The sequence below is a fragment of the Taudactylus pleione genome, unplaced genomic scaffold (assembly GCF_031769625.1).
Source record: "Taudactylus pleione unplaced genomic scaffold, aTauple2 ptg000154l, whole genome shotgun sequence".
NCBI lineage: Eukaryota > Metazoa > Chordata > Amphibia > Anura > Myobatrachidae > Taudactylus > Taudactylus pleione.
The window spans coordinates 30,339,509-30,365,962 of NW_028284556.1; the positions used below are offsets into that span (position 1 = coordinate 30,339,509).

Consider the following 26,454-nt stretch of genomic DNA (forward strand, 5'->3'; position numbering starts at 1 on the left):
AATGTTCATGTTTTTTTCTATGTGGATTGTCAATTTTTAAATTACTGAAATTGATTGTATTCACCATTTTTTAAACTGTACAGCTATAATGATTGCTCTTGATTTTATAATAGAAATAGTTACTTTCTCTGTAATTTCACATGACCATGTTTTTGTTGAAAGATATACGGCTGTCAATTTTAAATTTCCCTAATTGATAACATTCTTTATTGTACATTTTTTGGAAGCTGAAATTAAAAACCACACCAGAAGGGGGGTTTGAATCCATGCAGATATAAATCCATTGGATTATAAGCCCAACTCCTTAACCATTTGGCCATCCTAGGCAAGTAGCCAAAGCGTTTATCATGATATGTACTATTGAAATGTTCATATTTTTTTCTATGTGCATTGTCAATTTTAAATTACTGAAATTGTAGGTATTAAACATTTTTAATGTGTACAACTATAACGATTGCTCTTGATTTTTTAATGGAAATAGCTGCGTTTTCAGTCCTTTCACATAACCATGTTTTTATCGAGGATGTATTGCTGTCAGTTATTTTTCACTAATTGATGACATTCTTTATTGTACATATCTTGGAAGCTGAAATTAAAAACCATACCAGGAGTGGGGTTCGAACCCACGCAGATATAAATCCATTGGATCTTAAGTCCAACGCCTTAACCACTCGGCCATCCTGGTGCAGTGGCCAAAGCGTTTATCATGATAAGCACTTTTGAAATGTTCAGTTTTTTTTCTAGGTACATTGTCAGTTTTAAATTACTGAAATTGTAGGTATTAAACATTTTTAATGTGTACAACTGTAACGATTGCTCTTGATTTTATGTTGGAAATAGCTGCTTTTTCTGTACTATTGAAATGTTCATCTTTTTTTCAAAATGCACTGTCAACTTGTCTTTAATCATTATACAGCTTTGAGTCTAAATAACTACATAGCTCTGATTTTTGTATATTAGAATACCTATATTTCTTCTCATCTCTGAAAGTATGTTTGGTATGACCTTCCTGCTGCAGTAGTTAAAGTGTTTTTCATGACAAGTACTGATGGAATGTTCATGTTTTTTTCTATGTGGATTGTCAATTTTTAAAGTACTGAAATTGTTTGTATTCACCATTTTTTAAAGTGTACAGCTATAATGATTGCTCTTGATTTTATAATAGAAATAGTTACTTTCTCTGTAATTTCACACAACCATGTTTTTCTTGAAAGATATACGGCTGTCAATTTTAAATTTCCCTAATTGATAACATTCTTTATGTACATTTTTTGGAAGCTGAAATTAAAAACCACACCAGAAGAGGGGTTTGAATCCATGCAGATATAAATCCATTGGATTATAAGCCCAACACCTTAACCACTCGGCCATCCTGGTGTAGTAGCCAAAGCGTTTATCATGATATGCACTATTGAAATGTTCATATTTTTTTCTTTGTGCATTGTCAATTTTAAATTACTGAAATTGTAGGTATTAAACATTTTTATTGTGTACAACTATAATGATTGCTCTTGATTTTATGATGGAAATAGCTGCTTTTTCTGTACTATGGAAATGTTCATCTTTTTTTCAAAAAGCACTGTTAACTTGTCTTTAATCATTATACAGCTTTGAGTCTAAATAACTTCATAGCTCTGATTTTTGTATATTAGAATACCTATATTTCTTCTCATCTCTGAAAGTATGTTTGGTATGACCTTCCTGCTGCAGTAGTTAAAGTGTTTTTCATGACAAGTACTGATGGAATGTTCATGTTTTTTTCTATGTGGATTGTCAATTTTTAAAGTACTGAAATTGTTTGTATTCACCTTTTTTTAAAGTGTACAGCTATAATGATTGCTCTTGATTTTATAATAGAAATAGTTACTTTCTCTGTAATTTCACACGACTATGTTTTTCTTGAAAGATATACGGCTGTCAATTTTAAATTTCCCTAATTGATAACATTCTTTATTGTACATTTTTTGGAAGCTGAAATTAAAAACCACACCAGAAGAGGGGTTTGAATCCATGCAGATATAAATCCATTGGATTATAAGCCCAACACCTTAACCACTCGGCCATCCTGGTGTAGTAGCCAAAGTGTTTATCATGATATGCACTATTGAAATGTTCATATTTTTTTCTATGTGCATTGTCAATTTTAAATTACTGAAATTGTAGGTATTAAACATTTTTATTGTGTACAACTATAACGATTGCTCTTGATTTTATGATGGAAATAGCTGCTTTTTCTGTACTATGGAAATGTTCATCTTTTTTTCAAAAAGCACTGTTAACTTGTCTTTAATCATTATACAGCTTTGAGTCTAAATAACTTCATAGCTCTGATTTTTGTATATTAGAATACCTATATTTCTTCTCATCTCTGAAAGTATGTTTGGTATGACCTTCCTGCTGCAGTAGTTAAAGTGTTTTTCATGACAAGTACTGATGGAATGTTCATGTTTTTTTCTATGTGGATTGTCAATTTTTAAAGTACTGAAATTGTTTGTATTCACCATTTTTTAAAGTGTACAGCTATAATGATTGCTCTTGATTTTATAATAGAAATAGTTACTTTCTCTGTAATTTCACACGACCATGTTTTTGTTGAAAGATGCAGTCAATTTTAAATTTCCCTAATTGATAACATTCTTTATGTACATTTTTTGGAAGCTGAAATTAAAAACCACACCAGAAGGGGGGTTTGAATCCATGCAGATATAAATCCATTGGATAATAAGCCCAACACCTTAACCACTCGGCCATCCTGGTGCAGTAGCCAAAGCGTTTATCATGATATGCACTATTGAAATGTTCATATTTTTTTCTATGTGCATTGTCAATTTTAAATTACTGAAATTGTAGGTATTAAACATTTTTATTGTGTACAACTATAACGATTGCTCTTGATTTTTTAATGGAAATAGCTGCTTTTTCTGTCCTTTCACATAACCATGTTTTTATCGAGGATGTATTGCTGTCAGTTATTTTTCCCTAATTGATGACATTCTTTATCGTACATGTCTTGGAAACTGAAATTAAAAACCATACCAGGAGAGGTGTTCGAACCCACGCAGATATAAATCCATGGGATCTTAAGTCCAACTCCTTAACCACTTGGCCATCCTGGTGCGTTAGCCAAGGAGTTTATCAAAATAAGCACTATTGAAATGTTCATCTTTTTGTCAATATGCTCTGTTAACTTGTCTTTAATCATTATACAGCTTTGAGTCTAAATAACTACATAGCTCTGATTTTTGAATATTAGAATACCTATATTTCTTCTCATCTCTGAAAGTATGTTTGGTATGACCTTCCTGCTGCAGTAGTTAAAGTGTTTTTCATGACAAGTACTGATGGAATGTTCATGTTTTTTTCTATGTGGATTGTCAATTTTTAAATTACTGAAATTGATTGTATTCACCATTATTTAAAGTGTACAGCTATAACGATTGCTCTTAATTTTATAATAGAAATAGTTACTTTCTCTGTTATTTCACACGACCATGTTTTTGTTGAAGGATATACGGCTGTCAATTTTAAATTTCCCTAATTGATAACATTCTTTATTGTACATTTTTTGGAAGCTGAAATTAAAAACCACACCAGAAGGGGGGTTTGAATCCATGCAGATATAAATCCATTGGATTATAAGCCCAACACCTTAACCACTCGGCCGTCCTGGTGCAGTAGCCAAAGCGTTTATCATGGTATGCATTATTGAAATGTTCATATTTTTTTCTATGTGCATTGTCAATTTTAAATTACTGAAATTGTAGGTATTAAACATTTTTAATGTGTACAACTATAACGATTGCTCTTGATTTTTTTATGGAAATAGCTGCTTTTTCTGTCCTTTCACATAACCATGTTTTTTTCGAGGATGTATTGCTGTCAGTTATTTTTCCCTAATTGATGACATTCTTTATTGTACATATCTTGGAAGCTGAAATTAAAAACCATACCAGGAGTGGGGTTCGAACCCACGCGGATATAAATCCATTGGATCTTAAGTTCAACGCCTTAACCACTCGGCCATCCTGGTGCGCTAGCCAAGGAGTTTATCAAGATAAGCACTATTGAAATGTTCATCTTTTTTTCATCATGCTCTGTTAACTTGTCTTTAATCATTATACAGCTTTGAGTCTAAATAACTACATAGCTCTGATTTTTGTATATTAGAATACCTATATTTCTTCTCATCTCTGAAAGTATGTTTGGTATGACCTTCCTGCTGCAGTAGTTAAAGTGTTTTTCATGACAAGTACTGATGGAATGTTCATGTTTTTTTCTATGTGGATTGTCAATTTTTAAAGTACTGAAATTGTTTGTATTCACAATTTTTTAAAATGTACAGCTATAATGATTGCTCTTGATTTTATAATAGAAATAGTTACTTTCTCTGTAATTTCACACGACCATGTTTTTGTTGAAAGATATACGGCTGTCAATTTTAAATTTCCCTAATTGATAACATTCTTTATTGTACATTTTTTGGAAGCTGAAATTAAAAACCACACCAGAAGAGGGGTTTGAATCCATGCAGATATAAATCCATTGGATTATAAGCCCAACACCTTAACCACTCAGCCATCCTGGTGTAGTAGCCAAAGCATTTATTATGATATGCACTATTGAAATGTTCATATTTTTTTCTATGTGCATTGTCAATTTTAAATTACTGAAATTGTAGGTATTAAACATTTTTATTGTGTACAACTATAATGATTGCTCTTGATTTTATGATGGAAATAGCTGCTTTTTCTGTACTATGGAAATGTTCATCTTTTTTTCAAAAAGCACTGTTAACTTGTCTTTAATCATTATACAGCTTTGAGTCTAAATAACTTCATAGCTCTGATTTTTGTATATTAGAATACCTATATTTCTTCTCATCTCTGAAAGTATGTTTGGTATGACCTTCCTGCTGCAGTAGTTAAAGTGTTTTTCATGACAAGTACTGATGGAATGTTCATGTTTTTTTCTATGTGGATTGTCAATTTTTAAAGTACTGAAATTGTTTGTATTCACCATTTTTTAAAGTGTACAGCTATAATGATTGCTCTTGATTTTATAATAGAATTAGTTACTTTCTCTGTAATTTCACACGACCATGTTTTTTTGAAAGATGCAGTCAATTTTAAATTTCCCTAATTGATAACATTCTTTATGTACATTTTTTGGAAGCTGAAATTAAAAACCACACCAGAAGTGGGGTTTGAATCCATGCAGATATAAATCCATTGGATTATAAGCCCAACACCTTAACCACTCGGCCATCCTGGTGCAGTAGCCAAAGCGTTTATCATGGTATGCATTATTGAAATGTTCATATTTTTTTCTATGTGCATTGTCAATTTTAAATTACTGAAATTGTAGGTATTAAACATTTTTAATGTGTACAACTATAACGATTGCTCTTGATTTTTTTATGGAAATAGCTGCTTTTTCTGTCTTTTCACATAACCATGTTTTTTTCGAGGATGTATTGCTGTCAGTTATTTTTCCCTAATTGATGACATTCTTTATTGTACATATCTTGGAAGCTGAAATTAAAAACCATACCAGGAGTGGGGTTCGAACCCACGCGGATATAAATCCATTGGATCTTAAGTTCAACGCCTTAACCACTCGGCCATCCTGGTGCGCTAGCCAAGGAGTTTATCAAGATAAGCACTATTGAAATGTTCATCTTTTTTTCATCATGCTCTGTTAACTTGTCTTTAATCATTATACAGCTTTGAGTCTAAATAACTACATAGCTCTGATTTTTGTATATTAGAATACCTATATTTCTTCTCATCTCTGAAAGTATGTTTGGTATGACCTTCCTGCTGCAGTAGTTAAAGTGTTTTTCATGACAAGTACTGATGGAATGTTCATGTTTTTTTCTATGTGGATTGTCAATTTTTAAAGTACTGAAATTGTTTGTATTCACCATTTTTTAAAGTGTACAGCTATAATGATTGCTCTTGATTTTATAATAGAAATAGTTACTTTCTCTGTAATTTCACACGACCATGTTTTTGTTGAAAGATATACGGCTGTCAATTTTAAATTTCCCTAATTGATAACATTCTTTATTGTACATTTTTTGGAAGCTGAAATTAAAAACCACACCAGAAGAGGGGTTTGAATCCATGCAGATATAAATCCATTGGATTATAAGCCCAACACCTTAACCACTCGGCCATCCTGGTGTAGTAGCCAAAGCGTTTATCATGATATGCACTATTGAAATGTTCATATTTTTTTCTATGTGCATTGTCAATTTTAAATTACTGAAATTGTAGGTATTAAACATTTTTATTGTGTACAACTATAATGATTGCTCTTGATTTTATGATGGAAATAGCTGCTTTTTCTGTACTATGGAAATGTTAATCTTTTTTTCAAAAAGCACTGTTAACTTGTCTTTAATCATTATACAGCTTTGAGTCTAAATAACTTCATAGCTCTGATTTTTGTATATTAGAATACCTATATTTCTTCTCATCTCTGAAAGTATGTTTGGTATGACCTTCCTGCTGCAGTAGTTAAAGTGTTTTTCATGACAAGTACTGATGGAATGTTCATGTTTTTTTCTATGTGGATTGTCAATTTTTAAAGTACTGAAATTGTTTGTATTCACCATTTTTTAAAGTGTACAGCTATAATGATTGCTCTTGATTTTATAATAGAAATAGTTACTTTCTCTGTAATTTCACACGACCATGTTTTTGTTGAAAGATATACGGCTGTCAATTTTAAATTTCCCTAATTGATAACATTCTTTATTGTACATTTTTTGGAAGCTGAAATTAAAAACCACACCAGAAGAGGGGTTTGAATCCATGCAGATATAAATCCATTGGATTATAAGCCCAACACCTTAACCACTAGGCCATCCTGGTGTAGTAGCCAAAGCGTTTATCATGATATGCACTATTGAAATGTTCATATTTTTTTCTATGTGCATTGTCAATTTTAAATTACTGAAATTGTAGGTATTAAACATTTTTATTGTGTACAACTATAACGATTGCTCTTGATTTTTTAATGGAAATAGCTGCTTTTTCTGTCCTTTCACATAACCATGTTTTTATCGAGGATGTATTGCTGTCAGTTATTTTTCCCTAATTGATGACATTCTTTATTGTACATATCTTTGAAACTGAAATTAAAAACCATACCAGGAGAGGTGTTCGAACCCACGCAGATATAAATCCATGGGATCTTAAGTCCAACTCCTTAACCACTTGGCCATCCTGGTGCGTTAGCCAAGGAGTTTATCAAAATAAGCACTATTGAAATGTTCATCTTTTTTTCAATATGCTCTGTTAACTTGTCTTTAATCATTATACAGCTTTGAGTCTAAATAACTACATAGCTCTGATTTTTGAATATTAGAATACCTATATTTCTTCTCATCTCTGAAAGTATGTTTGGTATGACCTTCCTGCTGCAGTAGTTAAAGTGTTTTTCATGACAAGTACTGATGGAATGTTCATGTTTTTTTCTATGTGGATTGTCAATTTTTAAATTACTGAAATTGATTGTATTCACCATTATTTAAAGTGTACAGCTATAACGATTGCTCTTGATTTTATAATAGAAATAGTTACTTTCTCTGTTTTTTCACACGACCATGTTTTTGTTGAAAGATATACGGCTGTCAATTTTAAATTTCCCTAATTGATAACATTCTTTATTGTACATTTTTTGGAAGCTGAAATTAAAAACCACACCAGAAGGGGGGTTTGAATCCATGCAGATATAAATCCATTGGATTATAAGCCCAACACCTTAACCACTCGGCCATCCTGGTGCAGTAGCCAAAGCGTTTATCATGGTATGCATTATTGAAATGTTCATATTTTTTTCTATGTGCATTGTCAATTTTAAATTACTGAAATTGTAGGTATTAAACATTTTTAATGTGTACTACTATAACGATTGCTCTTGATTTTTTTATGGAAATAGCTGCTTTTTCTGTCCTTTCACATAACCATGTTTTTTTCGAGGATGTATTGCTGTCAGTTATTTTTCCCTAATTGATGACATTCTTTATTGTACATATCTTGGAAGCTGAAATTAAAAACCATACCAGGAGTGGGTTTCGAACCCACGCGGATATAAATCCATTGGATCTTAAGTTCAACGCCTTAACCACTCGGCCATCCTGGTGCGCTAGCCAAGGAGTTTATCAAGATAAGCACTATTGAAATGTTCATCTTTTTTTCATCATGCTCTGTTAACTTGTCTTTAATCATTATACAGCTTTGAGTCTAAATAACTACATAGCTCTGATTTTTGTATATTAGAATACCTATATTTCTTCTCATCTCTGAAAGTATGTTTGGTATGACCTTCCTGCTGCAGTAGTTAAAGTGTTTTTCATGACAAGTACTGATTGAATGTTCATGTTTTTTTCTATGTGGATTGTCAATTTTTAAAGTACTGAAATTGTTTGTATTCACCATTTTTTAAAGTGTACAGCTATAATGATTGCTCTTGATTTTATAATAGAAATAGTTACTTTCTCTGTAATTTCACACGACCATGTTTTTGTTGAAAGATATACGGCTGTCAATTTTAAATTTCCCTAATTGATAACATTCTTTATTGTACATTTTTTGGAAGCTGAAATTAAAAACCACACCAGAAGAGGGGTTTGAATCCATGCAGATATAAATCCATTGGATTATAAGCCCAACACCTTAACCACTCGGCCATCCTGGTGTAGTAGCCAAAGCGTTTATCATGATATGCACTATTGAAATGTTCATATTTTTTTCTATGTGCATTGTCAATTTTAAATTACTGAAATTGTAGGTATTAAACATTTTTATTGTGTACAACTATAATGATTGCTCTTGATTTTATGATGGAAATAGCTGCTTTTTCTGTACTATGGAAATGTTCATCTTTTTTTCAAAAAGCACTGTTAACTTGTCTTTAATCATTATACAGCTTTGAGTCTAAATAACTTCATAGCTCTGATTTTTGTATATTAGAATACCTATATTTCTTCTCATCTCTGAAAGTATGTTTGGTATGACCTTCCTGCTGCAGTAGTTAAAGTGTTTTTCATGACAAGTACTGATGGAATGTTCATGTTTTTTTCTATGTGGATTGTCAATTTTTAAATTACTGAAATTGATTGTATTCACCATTTTTTAAAGTGTACAGCTATAATGATTGCTCTTGATTTTATAATAGAAATAGTTACTTTCTCTGTAATTTCACATGACCATGTTTTTGTTGAAAACTATAAGGCTGTCAATTTTAAATTTCCCTAATTGATAACATTCTTTATTGTACATTTTTTGGAAGCTGAAATTAAAAACCACACCAGAAGGGGGGTTTGAATCCATGCAGATATAAATCCATTGGATTATAAGGCCAACACCTTAACCACTCGGCCATCCTAGGCAAGTAGCCAAAGCGTTTATCATGATATGTACTATTGAAATGTTCATATTTTTTTCTATGTGCATTGTCAATTTTAAATTACTGAAATTGTAGGTATTAAACATTTTTAATGTGTACAACTATCACAATTGCTCTTGATTTTTTTATGGAAATAGCTGCTTTTTCTGTCCTTTCACATAACCATGTTTTTTTCGAGGATGTATTGCTGTCAGTTATTTTTCCCTAATTGATGACATTCTTTATTGTACATATCTTGGAAGCTGAAATTAAAAACCATACCAGGAGTGGGGTTCGAACCCACCCGGATATAAATCCATTGGATCTTAAGTCCAACGCCTTAACCACTCGGCAATCCTGGTGCGGTAGCCAAGGAGTTTATCAAGATAAGCACTATTGAAATGTTCATCTTTTTTTCATCATGCTCTGTTAACTTGTCTTTAATCATTATACAGCTTTGAGTCTAAATAACTACATAGCTCTGATTTTTGTATATTAGAATACCTATATTTCTTCTCATCTCTGAAAGTATGTTTGGTATGACCTTCCTGCTGCAGTAGTTAAAGTGTTTTTCATGACAAGTACTGATGGAATGTTCATGTTTTTTTCTATGTGGATTGTCAATTTTTAAATTACTGAAATTGATTGTATTCACCATTTTTTAAACTGTACAGCTATAATGATTGCTCTTGATTTTATAATAGAAATAGTTACTTTCTCTGTAATTTCACATGACCATGTTTTTGTTGAAAGATATATGGCTGTCAATTTTAAATTTCCCTAATTGATAACATTCTTTATTGTACATTTTTTGGAAGCTGAAATTAAAAACCACACCAGAAGGGGGGTTTGAATCCATGCAGATATAAATCCATTGGATTATAAGCCCAACACCTTAACCACTCGGCCATCCTGGTGCGGTAGCCAAGGAGTTTATGAAGATAAGCACTATTGAAATGTTCATCTTTTTTTCATCATGCTCTGTTAACTTGTCTTTAATCATTATACAGCTTTGAGTCTAAATAACTACATAGCTCTGATTTTTGTATATTAGAATACCTATATTTCTTCTCATCTCTGAAAGTATGTTTGGTATGACCTTCCTGCTGCAGTAGTTAAAGTGTTTTTCATGACAAGTACTGATGGAATGTTCATGTTTTTTTCTATGTGGATTGTCAATTTTTAAATTACTGAAATTGATTGTATTCACCATTTTTTAAAATGTACGGCTATAATGATTGCTCTTGATTTTATAATAGAAATAGTTACTTTCTCTGTAATTTCACACGACCATGTTTTTTTGAAAGATGCAGTCAATTTTAAATTTCCCTAATTGATAACATTCTTTATGTACATTTTTTGGAAGCTGAAATTAAAAACCACACCAGAAGTGGGGTTTGAATCCATGCAGATATAAATCCATTGGATTATAAGCCCAACACCTTAACCACTCGGCCATCCTGGTGCAGTAGCCAAAGCATTTATCATGATATGCACTATTGAAATGTTCATATTTTTTTCTATGTGCATTGTCAATTTTAAATTACTGAAATTGTAGGTATTAAACATTTTTATTGTGTACAACTATAACGATTGCTCTTGATTTTTTAATGAAATAGCTGCTTTTTCTGTCCTTTCACATAACCATGTTTTTATCGAAGATGTATTGCTGTCAGTTATTTTTCCCTAATTGATGACATTCTTTATTGTACATATCTTGGAAACTGAAATTAAAAACCATACCAGGAGAGGGGTTCGAACCCACGCAGATATAAATCCATGGGATCTTAAGTCCAACTCCTTAACCACTTGGCCATCCTGGTGCGTTAGCCAAAGAGTTTATCAAAATAAGCACTATTGAAATGTTCATCTTTTTTTCAATATGCTCTGTTAACTTGTCTTTAATCATTATACAGCTTTGAGTCTAAATAACTACATAGCTCTGATTTTTGTTTATTAGAATACCTATATTTCTTCTCATCTCTGAAAGTATGTTTGGTATGACCTTCCTGCTGCAGTAGTTAAAGTGTTTTTCATGACAAGTACTGATGGAATGTTCATGTTTTTTTCTATGTGGATTGTCAATTTTTAAATTACTGAAATTGATTGTATTCACCATTTTTTAAAGTGTACAGCTATAATGATTGCTCTTGATTTTATAATAGAAATAGTTACTTTCTCTGTAATTTCACATGACCATGTTTTTGTTGAAAACTATACGGCTGTCAATTTTAAATTTCCCTAATTGATAACATTCTTTATTGTACATTTTTTGGAAGCTGAAATTAAAAACCACACCAGAAGGGGGGTTTGAATCCATGCAGATATAAATCCATTGGATTATAAGCCCAACACCTTAACCACTCGGCCATCCTAGGCAAGTAGCCAAAGCGTTTATCATGATATGTACTATTGAAATGTTCATATTTTTTTCTATGTGCATTGTCAATTTTAAATTACTGAAATTGTAGGTATTAAACATTTTTAATGTGTACAACTATCACGATTGCTCTTGATTTTTTTATGGAAATAGCTGCTTTTTCTGTCCTTTCACATAACCATGTTTTTTTCGAGGATGTATTGCTGTCAGTTATTTTTCCCTAATTGATGACATTCTTTATTGTACATATCTTGGAAGCTGAAATTAAAAACCATACCAGGAGTGGGGTTCGAACCCACCCGGATATAAATCTATTGGATCTTAAGTCCAACGCCTTAACCACTCGGCAATCCTGGTGCGGTAGCCAAGGAGTTTATCAAGATAAGCACTATTGAAATGTTCATCTTTTTTTCATCATGCTCTGTTAATTTGTCTTTAATCATTATACAGCTTTGAGTCTAAATAACTACATAGCTCTGATTTTTGTATATTAGAATACCTATATTTCTTCTCATCTCTGAAAGTATGTTTGGTATGACCTTCCTGCTGCAGTAGTTAAAGTGTTTTTCATGACAAGTACTGATGGAATGTTCATGTTTTTTTCTATGTGGATTGTCAATTTTTAAATTACTGAAATTGATTGTATTCACCATTTTTTAAACTGTACAGCTATAATGATTGCTCTTGATTTTATAATAGAAATAGTTACTTTCTCTGTAATTTCACATGACCATGTTTTTGTTGAAAGATATATGGCTGTCAATTTTAAATTTCCCTAATTGATAACATTCTTTATTGTACATTTTTTGGAAGCTGAAATTAAAAACCACACCAGAAGGGGGGTTTGAATCCATGCAGATATAAATCCATTGGATTATAAGACCAACACCTTAACCACTCGGCCATCCTGGTGCGGTAGCCAAGGAGTTTATCAAGATAAGCACTATTGAAATGTTCATCTTTTTTTCATCCTGCTCTGTTAACTTGTCTTTAATCATTATACAGCTTTGAGTCTAAATAACTATATTGCTCTGATTTTTTATATTAGAATACCTATATTTCTTCTCATCTCTGAAAGTATGTTTGGTATGACCTTCTTGCTGCAGTAGTTAAAGTGTTTTTCATGACAAGTACCTTTTGGAATGTTCATGTTTTTTTCTATGTGGATTGTCAATTTTTAAAGTACTGAAATTGTTTGTATTCACCATTTTTTAAAGTGTACAGCTATAATGATTGCTCTTGATTTTATAATAGAAATAGTTACTTTCTCTGTAATTTCACACAACCATGTTTTTGTTGAAAGATATACGGCTGTCAATTTTAAATTTCCCTAATTGATAACATTCTTTATTGTACATTTTTTGGAAGCTGAAATTAAAAACCACACCAGAAGGGGGGTTTGAATCCATGCAGATATAAATCCATTGGATTATAAGCCCAAAACCTTAACCACTCAGCCATCCTAGGCAAGTAGCCAAAGCGTTTATCATGATATGCACTATTGAAATGTTCATATTTTTTTCTATGTGCAATGTCAATTTTAAATTACTGAAATTGTAGGTATTAAACATTTTTAATGTGTACAACTATAATGATTGCTCTTGATTTTATGTTGGAAATAGCTGCTTTTTCTGTACTATTGAAATGTTCATCTTTTTTTCAAAATGCACTGTCAACTTGTCTTTAATCATTATACAGCTTTGAGTCTAAATAACTACATAGCTCTGATTTTTGTATATTAGAATACCTATATTTCTTCTCATCTCTGAAAGTATGTTTGGTATGACCTTCCTGCTGCAGTAGTTAAAGTGTTTTTCATGACAAGTACTGATGGAATGTTCATGTTTTTTTCTATGTGGATTGTCAATTTTTAAAGTACTGAAATTGTTTGTATTCACCATTTTTTAAAGTGTACAGCTATAATGATTGCTCTTGATTTTATAATAGAAATAGTTACTTTCTCTGTAATTTCACACGACCATGTTTTTCTTGAAAGATATACGGCTGTCAATTTTAAATTTCCCTAATTGATAACATTCTTTATTGTACATTTTTTGGAAGCTGAAATTAAAAACCACACCAGAAGAGGGGTTTGAATCCATGCAGATATAAATCCATTGGATTATAAGCCCAACACCTTAACCACTCGGCCATCCTGGTGTAGTAGCCAAAGCGTTTATCATGATATGCACTATTGAAATGTTCATATTTTTTTCTATGTGCATTGTCAATTTTAAATTACTGAAATTGTAGGTATTAAACATTTTTATTGTGTACAACTATAATGATTGCTCTTGATTTTATGATGGAAATAGCTGCTTTTTCTGTACTATGGAAATGTTCATCTTTTTTTCAAAAAGCACTGTTAACTTGTCTTTAATCATTATACAGCTTTGAGTCTAAATAACTTCATAGCTCTGATTTTTGTATATTAGAATACCTATATTTCTTCTCATCTCTGAAAGTATGTTTGGTATGACCTTCCTGCTGCAGTAGTTAAAGTGTTTTTCATGACAAGTACTGATGGAATGTTCATGTTTTTTTCTATGTGGATTGTCAATTTTTAAAGTACTGAAATTGTTTGTATTCACCATTTTTTAAAGTGTACAGCTATAATGATTGCTCTTGATTTTATAATAGAAATAGTTACTTTCTCTGTAATTTCACACGACCATGTTTTTTTGAAAGATGCAGTCAATTTTAAATTTCCCTAATTGATAACATTCTTTATGTACATTTTTTGGAAGCTGAAATTAAAAACCACACCAGAAGTGGGGTTTGAATCCATGCAGATATAAATCCATTGGATTATAAGCCCAACACCTTAACCACTCGGCCATCCTGGTGCAGTAGCCAAAGCATTTATCATGATATGCACTATTGAAATGTTCATATTTTTTTCTATGTGCATTGTCAATTTTAAATTACTGAAATTGTAGGTATTAAACATTTTTATTGTGTACAACTATAACGATTGCTCTTGATTTTTTAATGAAATAGCTGCTTTTTCTGTCCTTTCACATAACCATGTTTTTATCGAGGATGTATTGCTGTCAGTTATTTTTCCCTAATTGATGACATTCTTTATTGTACATATCTTGGAAACTGAAATTAAAAACCATACCAGGAGAGGGGTTCGAACCCACGCAGATATAAATCCATGGGATCTTAAGTCCAACTCCTTAACCACTTGGCCATCCTGGTGCGTTAGCCAAAGAGTTTATCAAAATAAGCACTATTGAAATGTTCATCTTTTTTTCAATATGCTCTGTTAACTTGTCTTTAATCATTATACAGCTTTGAGTCTAAATAACTACATAGCTCTGATTTTTGTATATTAGAATACCTATATTTCTTCTCATCTCTGAAAGTATGTTTGGTATGACCTTCCTGCTGCAGTAGTTAAAGTGTTTTTCATGACAAGTACTGATGGAATGTTCATGTTTTTTTCTATGTGGATTGTCAATTTTTAAATTACTGAAATTGATTGTATTCACCATTTTTTAAACTGTACAGCTATAATGATTGCTCTTGATTTTATAATAGAAATAGTTACTTTCTCTGTAATTTCACATGACCATGTTTTTGTTGATAACTATACGGCTGTCAATTTTAAATTTCCCTAATTGATAACATTCTTTATTGTACATTTTTTGGAAGCTGAAATTAAAAACCACACCAGAAGGGGGGTTTGAATCTATGCAGATATAAATCCATTGGATTATAAGCCCAACACCTTAACCACTCGGCCATCCTAGGCAAGTAGCCAAAGCGTTTATCATGATATGTACTATTGAAATGTTCATATTTTTTTCTATGTGCATTGTCAATTTTAAATTACTGAAATTGTAGGTATTAAACATTTTTAATGTGTACAACTATCACGATTGCTCTTGATTTTTTTATGGAAATAGCTGCTTTTTCTGTCCTTTCACATAACCATGTTTTTTTCGAGGATGTATTGCTGTCAGTTATTTTTCCCTAATTGATGACATTCTTTATTGTACATATCTTGGAAGCTGAAATTAAAAACCATACCAGGAGTGGGGTTCGAACCCACCCGGATATAAATCCATTGGATCTTAAGTCCAACGCCTTAACCACTCGGCAATCCTGGTGCGGTAGCCAAGGAGTTTATCAAGATAAGCACTATTGAAATGTTCATCTTTTTTTCATCATGCTCTGTTAACTTGTCTTTAATCATTATACAGCTTTGAGTCTAAATAACTACATAGCTCTGATTTTTGTATATTAGAATACCTATATTTCTTCTCATCTCTGAAAGTATGTTTGGTATGACCTTCCTGCTGCAGTAGTTAAAGTGTTTTTCATGACAAGTACTGATGGAATGTTCATGTTTTTTTCTATGTGGATTGTCAATTTTTAAATTACTGAAATTGATTGTATTCACCATTTTTTAAACTGTACAGCTATAATGATTGCTCTTGATTTTATAATAGAAATAGTTACTTTCTCTGTAATTTCACATGACCATGTTTTTGTTGAAAGATATACGGCTGTCAATTTTAAATTTCCCTAATTGATAACATTCTTTATTGTACATTTTTTGGAAGCTGAAATTAAAAACCACACCAGAAGGGGGGTTTGAATCCATGCAGATATAAATCCATTGGATTATAAGCCCAACACCTTAACCACTCGGCCATCCTGGTGCGGTAGCCAAGGAGTTTATCAAGATAAGCACTATTGAAATGTTCATCTTTTTTTCATCATGCTCTGTTAACTTGTCTTTAATCATTATACAGCTTTGAGTCTAAATAACTATATAGCTCTGATTTTTGTATATTAGAATACCTATATTTCTTCTCATCTCTGAAAGTATGTTTGGTATGACCTTCTTGCTGCAGTAGTTAAAGTGTTTTTCATGACAAGTACTGATGGAATGTTCATGTTTTTTTCTATGTGGATTGTCAATTTTTAAAGTACTGAAATTGTTTGTATTCACCATTTTTTAAAGTGTACAGCTATAATGATTGCTCTTGATTTTATAATAGAAATAGTTACTTTCTCTGTAATTTCACACAACCATGTTTTTGTTGAAAGATATACGGCTGTCAATTTTAAATTTCCCTAATTGATAACATTCTTTATTGTACATTTTTTGGAAGCTGAAATTAAAAACCATACCAGAAGGGGGGTTTGAATCCTTGCAGATATAAATCCATTGGATTATAAGCCCAACACCTTAACCACTCGGCCATCCTGGTGTAGTAGCCAAAGTGTTTATCATGATATGCACTATTGAAATGTTCATATTTTTTTCTATGTGCATTGTCAATTTTAAATTACTGAAATTGTAGGTATTAAACATTTTTATTGTGTACAACTATAACGATTGCTCTTGATTTTTTAATGGAAATAGCTGCTTTTTCTGTCCTTTCACATAACCATGTTTTTATCGAGGATGTATTGCTGTCAGTTATTTTTCCCTAATTGATGACATTCTTTATTGTACATATCTTGGAAACTGAAATTAAAAACCATACCAGGAGAGGTGTTCGAACCCACGCAGATATAAATCCATGGGATCTTAAGTCCAACTCCTTAACCACTTGGCCATCCTGGTGCGTTAGCCAAGGAATTTATCAAAATAAGCACTATTGAAATGTTCATCTTTTTTTGAATATGCTCTGTTAACTTGTCTTTAATCATTATACAGCTTTGAGTCTAAATAACTACATAGCTCTGATTTTTGAATATTAGAATACCTATATTTCTTCTCATCTCTGAAAGTATGTTTGGTATGACCTTCCTGCTGCAGTAGTTAAAGTGTTTTTCATGACAAGTACTGATGGAATGTTCATGTTTTTTTCTATGTGGATTGTCAATTTTTAAATTACTGAAATTGATTGTATTCACCATTATTTAAAGTGTACAGCTATAACGATTGCTCTTGATTTTATAATAGAAATAGTTACTTTCTCTGTATTTTCACACGACCATGTTTTTGTTGAAAGATATACGGCTGTCAATTTTAAATTTCCCTAATTGATAACATTCTTTATTGTACATTTTTTGGAAGCTGAAATTAAAAACCACACCAGAAGAGGGGTTTGAATCCATGCAGATATAAATCCATTGGATTATAAACCCAACAAATTAACCACTCGGCCATCCTGGTGTAGTAGCCAAAGCGTTTATCATGATATGCACTATTGAAATATTCATATTTTTTTCTATGTGCATTGTCAATTTTAAATTACTGAAATTGTAGGTATTAAACATTTTTATTGTGTACAACTATAACGATTGCTCTTGATTTTATGATGGAAATAGCTGCTTTTTCTGTACTATTGAAATGTTCATCTTTTTTCAAAATGCACTGTTAACTTGTCTTTAATCATTATACAGCTTTGAGTCTAAATAACTACATAGCTCTGATTTTTGTATATTAGAATACCTATATTTCTTCTCATCTCTGAAATGTATGTTTGGTATGACCTTCCTGCTGCAGAAGTTAAATTGTTTTTCATGACAAGTACTGATGGAATGTTCATGTTTTTTTCTATGTGGATTGTCAAGTTTTAAAGTACTGAAATTGTTAGTATTCACCATTTTTTAAAGTGTACAGCTATAATGATTGCTCTTGATTTTATAATAGAAATAGTTACTTTCTCTGTAATTTCACACGACCATGTTTTTGTTGAAAGATGCAGTCAATTTTAAATTTCCCTAATTGATAACATTCTTTATTGTACATTTTTTGGAAGCTGAAATTAAAAACCACACCAGAAGTGGGGTTTGAATCCATGCAGATATAAATCCATTGGATAATAAGCCCAACACCTTAACCACTCGGCCATCCTGGTGCAGTAGCCAAAGCGTTTATCATGATATGCACTATTGAAATGTTCATATTTTTTTCTATGTGCATTGTCAATTTTATATTACTGAAATTGTAGGTATTAAACATTTTTAATGTGTACAACTATAACGATTGCTCTTGATTTTTTAATGGAAATAGCTGCTTTTTCTGTCCTTTCACATAACCATGTTTTTATCGAGGATGTATTGCTGTCAGTTATTTTTCCCTAATTGATGACATTCTTTATTGTACATATCTTGGAAACTGAAATTAAAAACCATACCAGGAGAGGGGTTCAAACCCACGCAGATATAAATCCATGGGATTTTAAGTCCAACTCCTTAACCACTTGGCCATCCTGGTGCGTTAGCCAAGGAGTTTATCAAAATAAGCACTATTGAAATGTTCATCTTTTTTTCAATATGCTCTGTTAACTTGTCTTTAATCATTATACAGCTTTGAGTCTAAATAACTACATAGCTCTGATTTTTGTATATTAGAATACCTATATTTCTTCTCATCTCTGAAAGTATGTTTGGTATGACCTTCCTGCTGCAGTAGTTAAAGTGTTTTTCATGACAAGTACTGATGGAATGTTCATGTTTTTTTCTATGTGGATTGTCAATTTTTAAATTACTGAAATTGATTGTATTCACCATTTTTTAAAGTGTACAGCTATAACGATTGCTCTTGATTTTATAATAGAAATAGTTACTTTCTCTGTTATTTCACACGACCATGTTTTTGTTGAAAGATATACGGCTGTCAATTTTAAATTTCCCTAATTGATAACATTCTTTATTGTACATTTTTTGGAAGCTGAAATTAAAAACCACACCAGAAGGGGGGTTTGAATCCATGCAGATATAAATCCATTGGATTATAAGCCCAACACCTTAACCACTCGGCCATCCTGGTGCAGTAGCCAAAGCGTTTATCATGGTATGCACTATTGAAATGTTCATATTTTTTTCTATGTGCATTGTCAATTTTAAATTACTGAAATTGTAGGTATTAAACATTTTTAATGTGTACAACTATAACGATTGCTCTTGATTTTTTAATGGAAATAGCTGCTTTTTCTGTCCTTTCACATAACCATGTTTTTATCGAGGATGTATTGCTGTCAGTTATTTTTCCCTAATTGATGACATTCTTTATTGTACTTATCTTGGAAGCTGAAATTAAAAACCATACCAGGAGTGGGGTTCGAACCCACGCAGATATAAATCCATTGGATCTTAAGTCCAACGCCTTAACCACTCTGCCATCCTGGTGCGGTAACCAAGGAGATTATCAAGATAAGCACTATTGAAATGTTCATATTTTTTTCTATGTGCATTGTCAATTTTAAATTACTGAAATTGTAGGTATTAAACATTTTTATTGTGTACAACTATAACGATTGCTCTTGATTTTATGATGGAAATAGCTGCTTTTTCTGTACTATGGAAATGTTCATCTTTTTTTTAAAATGCACTGTTAACTTGTCTTTAATCATTATACAGCTTTGAGTCTAAATAACTTCATAGCTCTAATTTTTGTATATTAGAATACCTATATTTCTTCTCATCTCTGAAAGTATGTTTGGTATGACCTTCCTGCTGCAGTAGTTAAAGTGTTTTTCATGACAAGTACTGATGGAATGTTCATGTTTTTTTCTATGTGGATTGTCAATTTTTAAAGTACTGAAATTGTTTGTATTCACCATTTTTTAAAGTGTACAGCTATAACGATTGCTCTTGATTTTATAATAGAAATAGTTACTTTCTCTGTAATTTCACACGACCATGTTTTTGTTGAAAGATGCAGTCAATTTTAAATTTCCCTAATTGATAACATTCTTTATGTACATTTTTTGGAAGCTGAAATTAAAAACCACACCAGAAGGGGGGTTTGAATCCATGCAGATATAAATCCATTGGATAATAAGCCCAACACCTTAACCACTCGGCCATCCTGGTGCAGTAGCCAAAGCGTTTATCATGATATGCACTATTGAAATGTTCATATTTTTTTCTCTGTGCATTGTCAATTTTAAATTACTGAAATTGTAGGTATTAAACATTTTTATTGTGTACAACTATAACGATTGCTCTTGATTTTTTAATGGAAATAGCTGCTTTTTCTGTCCTTTCACATAACCATGTTTTTATCGAGGATGTATTGCTGTCAGTTATTTTTCCCAAATTGATGACATTCTTTATTGTACATATCTTGGAAACTGAAATTAAAAACCATACCAGGAGAGGTGTTCGAACCCACGCAGATATAAATCCATGGGATCTTAAGTCCAACTCCTTAACCACTTGGCCATCCTGGTGCGTTAGCCAAGGAGTTTATCAAAATAAGCACTATTGAAATGTTCATCTTTTTTTCAATATGCTCTGTTAACTTGTCTTTAATCATTATACAGCTTTGAGTCTAAATAACTACATAGCTCTGATTTTTGTATATTAGAATACCTATATTTCTTCTCATCTCTGAAAGTATGTTTGGTATGACCTTCTTGCTGCAGTAGTTAAAGTGTTTTTCATGACAAGTACTGATGGAATGTTCATGTTTTTTTCTATGTGGATTGTCAATTTTTAAATTACTGAAATTGATTGTATTCACCATTATTTAAAGTGTACAGCTATAACAATTGCTATTGATTTTATAATAGAAATAGTTACTTTCTCTGTTATTTCACATGACCATGTTTTTGTTGAAAGATATACGGCTGTCAATTTTAAATTTCCCTAATTGATAACATTCTTTATTGTACATTTTTTGGAAGCTGAAATTAAAAACCACACCAGAAGGGGGGTTTAAATCCATGCAGATATAAATCCATTGGATTATAAGCCCAACACCTTAACCACTCGGCCATCCTGGTGCAGTAGCCAAAGCGTTTATCATGATATGCACTATTGAAATGTTCATATTTTTTTCTATGTGCATTGTCAATTTTATATTACTGAAATTGTAGGTATTAAACATTTTTAATGTGTACAACTATAACGATTGCTCTTGATTTTTTAATGGAAATAGCTGCTTTTTCTGTCCTTTCACATAACCATGTTTTTATCGAGGATGTATTGCTGTCAGTTATTTTTCCCTAATTGATGACATTCTTTATTGTACATATCTTGGAAACTGAAATTAAAAACCATACCAGGAGAGGGGTTCGAACCCACGCAGATATAAATCCATGGGATCTTAAGTCCAACTCCTTAACCACTCGGCCATCCTGTTGCGTTAGCCAAGGAGTTTATCAAAATAAGCACTATTGAAATGTTCATCTTTTTTTCAATATGCTCTGTTAACTTGTCTTTAATCATTATACAGCTTTGAGTCTAAATAACTACATAGCTCTGATTTTTGTATATTAGAATACCTATATTTCTTCTCATCTCTGAAAGTATGTTTGGTATGACCTTCCTGCTGCAGTAGTTAAAGTGTTTTTCATGACAAGTACTGATGGAATGTTCATGTTTTTTTCTATGTGGATTGTCAATTTTTAAATTACTGAAATTGATTGTATTCACCATTTTTTAAAGTGTACAGCTATAACGATTACTCTTGATTTTATAATAGAAATAGTTACTTTCTCTGTTATTTCACACGACCATGTTTTTGTTGAAAGATATACGGCTGTCAATTTTAAATTTCCCTAATTGAAAACATTCTTTATTGAACATTTTTTGGAAGCTGAAATTAAAAACCACACCAGAAGGGGGGTTTGAATCCATGCAGATATAAATCCATTGGATTATAAGCCCAACACCTTAACCACTCGGCCATCCTGGTGCAGTAGCCAAAGCGTTTATCATGGTAAGCACTATTGAAATGTTCATATTTTTTTCTATGTGCATTGTCAATTTTAAATTACTGAAATTGTAGGTATTAAACATTTTTAATGTGTACAACTATAACGATTGCTCTTGATTTTATGATGGAAATAGCTGCTTTTCTGTACTATGGAAATGTTCATCTTTTTTTTAAAATGCACTGTTAACTTGTCTTTAATCATTATACAGCTTTGAGTCTAAATAACTTCATAGCTCTGATTTTTGTATATTAGAATACCTATATTTCTTCTCATCTCTGAAAGTATATTTGGTATGACCTTCCTGCTGCAGTAGTTAAAGTGTTTTTCATGACAAGTACTGATGGAATGTTCATGTTTTTTTCTATGTGGATTGTCAATTTTTAAAGTACTGAAATTGTTTGTATTCACCATTTTTTAAAGTGTACAGCTATAATGATTGCTCTTGATTTTATAATAGAAATAGTTACTTTCTCTGTAATTTCACACGACCATGTTTTTGTTGAAAGATGCAGTCAATTTTAAATTTCCCTAATTGATAACATTCTTTATGTACATTTTTTGGAAGCTGAAATTAAAAACCACACCAGAAGGGGGGTTTGAATCCATGCAGATATAAATCCATTGGATAATAAGCCCAACACCTTAACCACTCGGCCATCCTGGTGCAGTAGCCAAAGCGTTTATCATGATATGCACTATTGAAATGTTCATATTTTTTTCTATGTGCATTGTCAATTTTAAATTACTGAAATTGTAGGTATTAAACATTTTTATTGTGTACAACTATAAAGATTGCTCTTGATTTTTTAATGGAAATAGCTGCTTTTTCTGTCCTTTCACATAACCATGTTTTTATCGAGGATGTATTGCTGTCAGTTATTTTTCCCAAATTGATGACATTCTTTATTGTACATATCTTGGAAACTGAAATTAAAAACCATACCAGGAGAGGTGTTCGAACCCACGCAGATATAAATCCATGGGATCTTAAGTCCAACTCCTTAACCACTTGGCCATCCTGGTGCGTTAGCCAAGGAGTTTATCAAAATAAGCACTATTGAAATGTTCATCTTTTTTTCAATATGCTCTGTTAACTTGTCTTTAATCATTATACAGCTTTGAGTCTAAATAACTACATAGCTCTGATTTTTGTATATTAGAATACCTATATTTCTTCTCATCTCTGAAAGTATGTTTGGTATGACCTTCCTGCTGCAGTAGTTAAAGTGTTTTTCATGACAAGTACTGATGGAATGTTCATGTTTTTTTCTATGTGGATTGTCAATTTTTAAATTACTGAAATTGATTGTATTCACCATTATTTAAAGTGTACAGCTATAACAATTGCTCTTGATTTTATAATAGAAATAGTTACTTTCTCTGTTATTTCACACGACCATGTTTTTGTTGAAAGATATACGGCTGTCAATTTTAAATTTCCCTAATTGATAACATTCTTTATTGTACATTTTTTGGAAGCTGAAATTAAAAGCCACACCAGAAGGGGGGTTTGAATCCATGCAGATATAAATCCATTGGATTATAAGCCCAACACCTTAACCACTCGGCCATCCTGGTGCAGTAGCCAAAGCGTTAATCATGGTATGCATTATTGAAATGTTCATATTTTTTTCTATGTGCATTGTCAATTTTAAATTACTGAAATTGTAGGTATTAAACATTTTTAATGTGTACAACTATAACGATTGCTCTTGATTTTTTAATGGAAATAGCTGCTTTTTCTGTCCTTTCACATAACCATGTTTTTATCGAGGATGTATTGCTGTCAGTTATTTTTCCCTAATTGATGACATTCTTTATTGTACATATCTTGGAAGCTGAAATTAAAAACCATACCAGGAGTGGGGTTCGAACCCACGCGGATATAAATCCATTGGATTTTAAGTTCAACGCCTTAACCACTCGGCCATCCTGGTGCGCTAGCCAAGAAGTTTATCAAGATAAGCACTATTGAAATGTTCATCTTTTTTTCATCATGCTCTGTTAACTTGTCTTTAATCATTATACAGCTTTGAGTCTAAATAACTACATAGCTCTGATTTTTGTATATTAGAATACCTATATTTCTTCTCATCTCTGAAAGTATGTTTGGTATGACCTTCCTGCTGCAGTAGTTAAAGTGTTTTTCATGACAAGTACTGATGGAATGTTCATGTTTTTTTCTATGTGGATTGTCAATTTTTAAAGTACTGAAATTGTTTGTATTCACCATTTTTTAAAGTGTACAGCTATAATGATTGCTCTTGATTTTATAATAGAAATAGTTACTTTCTCTGTACTTTCACACGACCATGTTTTTGTTGAAAGACATACGGCTGTCAATTTTAAATTTCCCTAATTGATAACATTCTTTATTGTACATTTTTTGGAAGCTGAAATTAAAAACCACACCAGAAGAGGGGTTTGAATCCATGCAGATATATATCCATTGGATTATAAGCCCAACACCTTAACCACTCGGCCATCCTGGTGTAGTAGCCAAAGCATTTATCATGATATGCACTATTGAAATGTTCATATTTTTTTCTATGTGCATTGTCAATTTTAAATTACTGAAATTGTAGGTATTAAACATTTTTATTGTGTACAACTATAACGATTGCTCTTGATTTTATGATGGAAATAGCTGCTTTTTCTGTACTATTGAAATGTTCATCTTTTTTCAAAATGCACTGTTAACTTGTCTTTAATCATTATACAGCTTTGAGTCTAAATAACTACATAGCTCTGATTTTTGTATATTAGAATACCTATATTTCTTCTCATCTCTGAAAGTATGTTTGGTATGACCTTCCTGCTGCAGTAGTTAAAGTGTTTTTCATGACAAGTACTGATGGAATGTTCATGTTTTTTTCTATGTGGATTGTCAATTTTTAAAGTACTGAAATTGTTTGTATTCACCATTTTTTAAAGTGTACAGCTATAATGATTGCTCTTGATTTTATAATAGAAATAGTTACTTTCTCTGTAATTTCACACGACCATGTTTTTGTTGAAAGATATACGGCTGTCAATTTTAAATTTCCCTAATTGATAACATTCTTTATTGTACATTTTTTGGAAGCTGAAATTAAAAACCACACCAGAAGAGGGGTTTGAATCCATGCAGATATAAATCCATTGGATTATAAGCCCAACACCTTAACCACTCGGCCATCCTGGTGTAGTAGCCAAAGCGTTTATCATGATATGCACTATTGAAATGTTCATATTTTTTTCTATGTGCATTGTCAATTTTAAATTACTGAAATTGTAGGTATTAAACATTTTTATTGTGTACAACTATAATGATTGCTCTTGATTTTATGATGGAAATAGCTGCTTTTTCTGTACTATGGAAATGTTCATCTTTTTTTTAAAATGCACTGTTAACTTGTCTTTAATCATTATACAGCTTTGAGTCTAAATAACTTCATAGCTCTGATTTTGTATATTAGAATACCTATATTTCTTCTCATCTCTGAAAGTAGGTTTGGTATGACCTTCCTGCTGCAGTAGTTAAAGTGTTTTTCATGACAAGTACTGATGGAATGTTCATGTTTTTTTCTATGTGGATTGTCAATTTTTAAAGTACTGAAATTGTTTGTATTCACCATTTTTTAAAGTGTACAGCTATAATGATTGCTCTTGATTTTATAATAGAAATAGTTACTTTCTCTGTAATTTCACACGACCATGTTTTTGTTGAAAGATGCAGTCAATTTTAAATTTCCCTAATTGATAACATTCTTTATGTACATTTTTTGGAAGCTGAAATTAAAAACCACACCAGAAGGGGGGTTTGAATCCATGCAGATATAAATCCATTGGATAATAAGCCCAACACCTTAACCACTCGGCCATCCTGGTGCAGTAGCCAAAGCGTTTATCATGATATGCACTATTGAAATGTTCATATTTTTTTCTATGTGCATTGTCAATTTTAAATTACTGAAATTGTAGGTATTAAACATTTTTATTGTGTACAACTATAACGATTGCTCTTGATTTTTTAATGGAAATAGCTGCTTTTTCTGT

At 31.6% G+C, this 26,454-nt stretch overlaps 14 non-coding genes across 14 annotated transcripts; all 14 read right to left on the bottom strand.

Moving 5' to 3' along the window:
- Positions 1 to 602: 602 nt before the first annotated feature.
- TRNAL-UAA (transfer RNA leucine (anticodon UAA)) lies at positions 603 to 685 on the bottom strand. Its single transcript has one exon. It is a non-coding gene; the product is annotated as a tRNA-Leu (tRNA).
- A 3,262-nt stretch (positions 686 to 3,947) lies between these two features.
- On the bottom strand, positions 3,948 to 4,030 carry TRNAL-UAA (transfer RNA leucine (anticodon UAA)). Its single transcript has one exon. It is a non-coding gene; the product is annotated as a tRNA-Leu (tRNA).
- Positions 4,031 to 5,188: 1,158 nt separating this feature from the next.
- On the bottom strand, positions 5,189 to 5,271 carry TRNAI-UAU (transfer RNA isoleucine (anticodon UAU)). Its single transcript has one exon. It is a non-coding gene; the product is annotated as a tRNA-Ile (tRNA).
- A 276-nt stretch (positions 5,272 to 5,547) lies between these two features.
- Positions 5,548 to 5,630, bottom strand: TRNAL-UAA (transfer RNA leucine (anticodon UAA)). Its single transcript has one exon. It is a non-coding gene; the product is annotated as a tRNA-Leu (tRNA).
- Positions 5,631 to 8,068: 2,438 nt separating this feature from the next.
- Positions 8,069 to 8,151, bottom strand: TRNAL-UAA (transfer RNA leucine (anticodon UAA)). The gene has a single exon. It is a non-coding gene; the product is annotated as a tRNA-Leu (tRNA).
- A 1,524-nt stretch (positions 8,152 to 9,675) lies between these two features.
- TRNAL-UAA (transfer RNA leucine (anticodon UAA)) lies at positions 9,676 to 9,758 on the bottom strand. Its single transcript has one exon. It is a non-coding gene; the product is annotated as a tRNA-Leu (tRNA).
- A 1,020-nt stretch (positions 9,759 to 10,778) lies between these two features.
- On the bottom strand, positions 10,779 to 10,861 carry TRNAI-UAU (transfer RNA isoleucine (anticodon UAU)). The gene has a single exon. It is a non-coding gene; the product is annotated as a tRNA-Ile (tRNA).
- A 275-nt stretch (positions 10,862 to 11,136) lies between these two features.
- TRNAL-UAA (transfer RNA leucine (anticodon UAA)) lies at positions 11,137 to 11,219 on the bottom strand. Its single transcript has one exon. It is a non-coding gene; the product is annotated as a tRNA-Leu (tRNA).
- An 831-nt stretch (positions 11,220 to 12,050) lies between these two features.
- Positions 12,051 to 12,133, bottom strand: TRNAL-UAA (transfer RNA leucine (anticodon UAA)). Its single transcript has one exon. It is a non-coding gene; the product is annotated as a tRNA-Leu (tRNA).
- A 2,406-nt stretch (positions 12,134 to 14,539) lies between these two features.
- Positions 14,540 to 14,622, bottom strand: TRNAI-UAU (transfer RNA isoleucine (anticodon UAU)). Its single transcript has one exon. It is a non-coding gene; the product is annotated as a tRNA-Ile (tRNA).
- A 275-nt stretch (positions 14,623 to 14,897) lies between these two features.
- On the bottom strand, positions 14,898 to 14,980 carry TRNAL-UAA (transfer RNA leucine (anticodon UAA)). Its single transcript has one exon. It is a non-coding gene; the product is annotated as a tRNA-Leu (tRNA).
- An 831-nt stretch (positions 14,981 to 15,811) lies between these two features.
- TRNAL-UAA (transfer RNA leucine (anticodon UAA)) lies at positions 15,812 to 15,894 on the bottom strand. Its single transcript has one exon. It is a non-coding gene; the product is annotated as a tRNA-Leu (tRNA).
- A 3,902-nt stretch (positions 15,895 to 19,796) lies between these two features.
- Positions 19,797 to 19,879, bottom strand: TRNAL-UAA (transfer RNA leucine (anticodon UAA)). Its single transcript has one exon. It is a non-coding gene; the product is annotated as a tRNA-Leu (tRNA).
- A 4,391-nt stretch (positions 19,880 to 24,270) lies between these two features.
- On the bottom strand, positions 24,271 to 24,353 carry TRNAL-UAA (transfer RNA leucine (anticodon UAA)). The gene has a single exon. It is a non-coding gene; the product is annotated as a tRNA-Leu (tRNA).
- Positions 24,354 to 26,454: the final 2,101 nt, after the last annotated feature.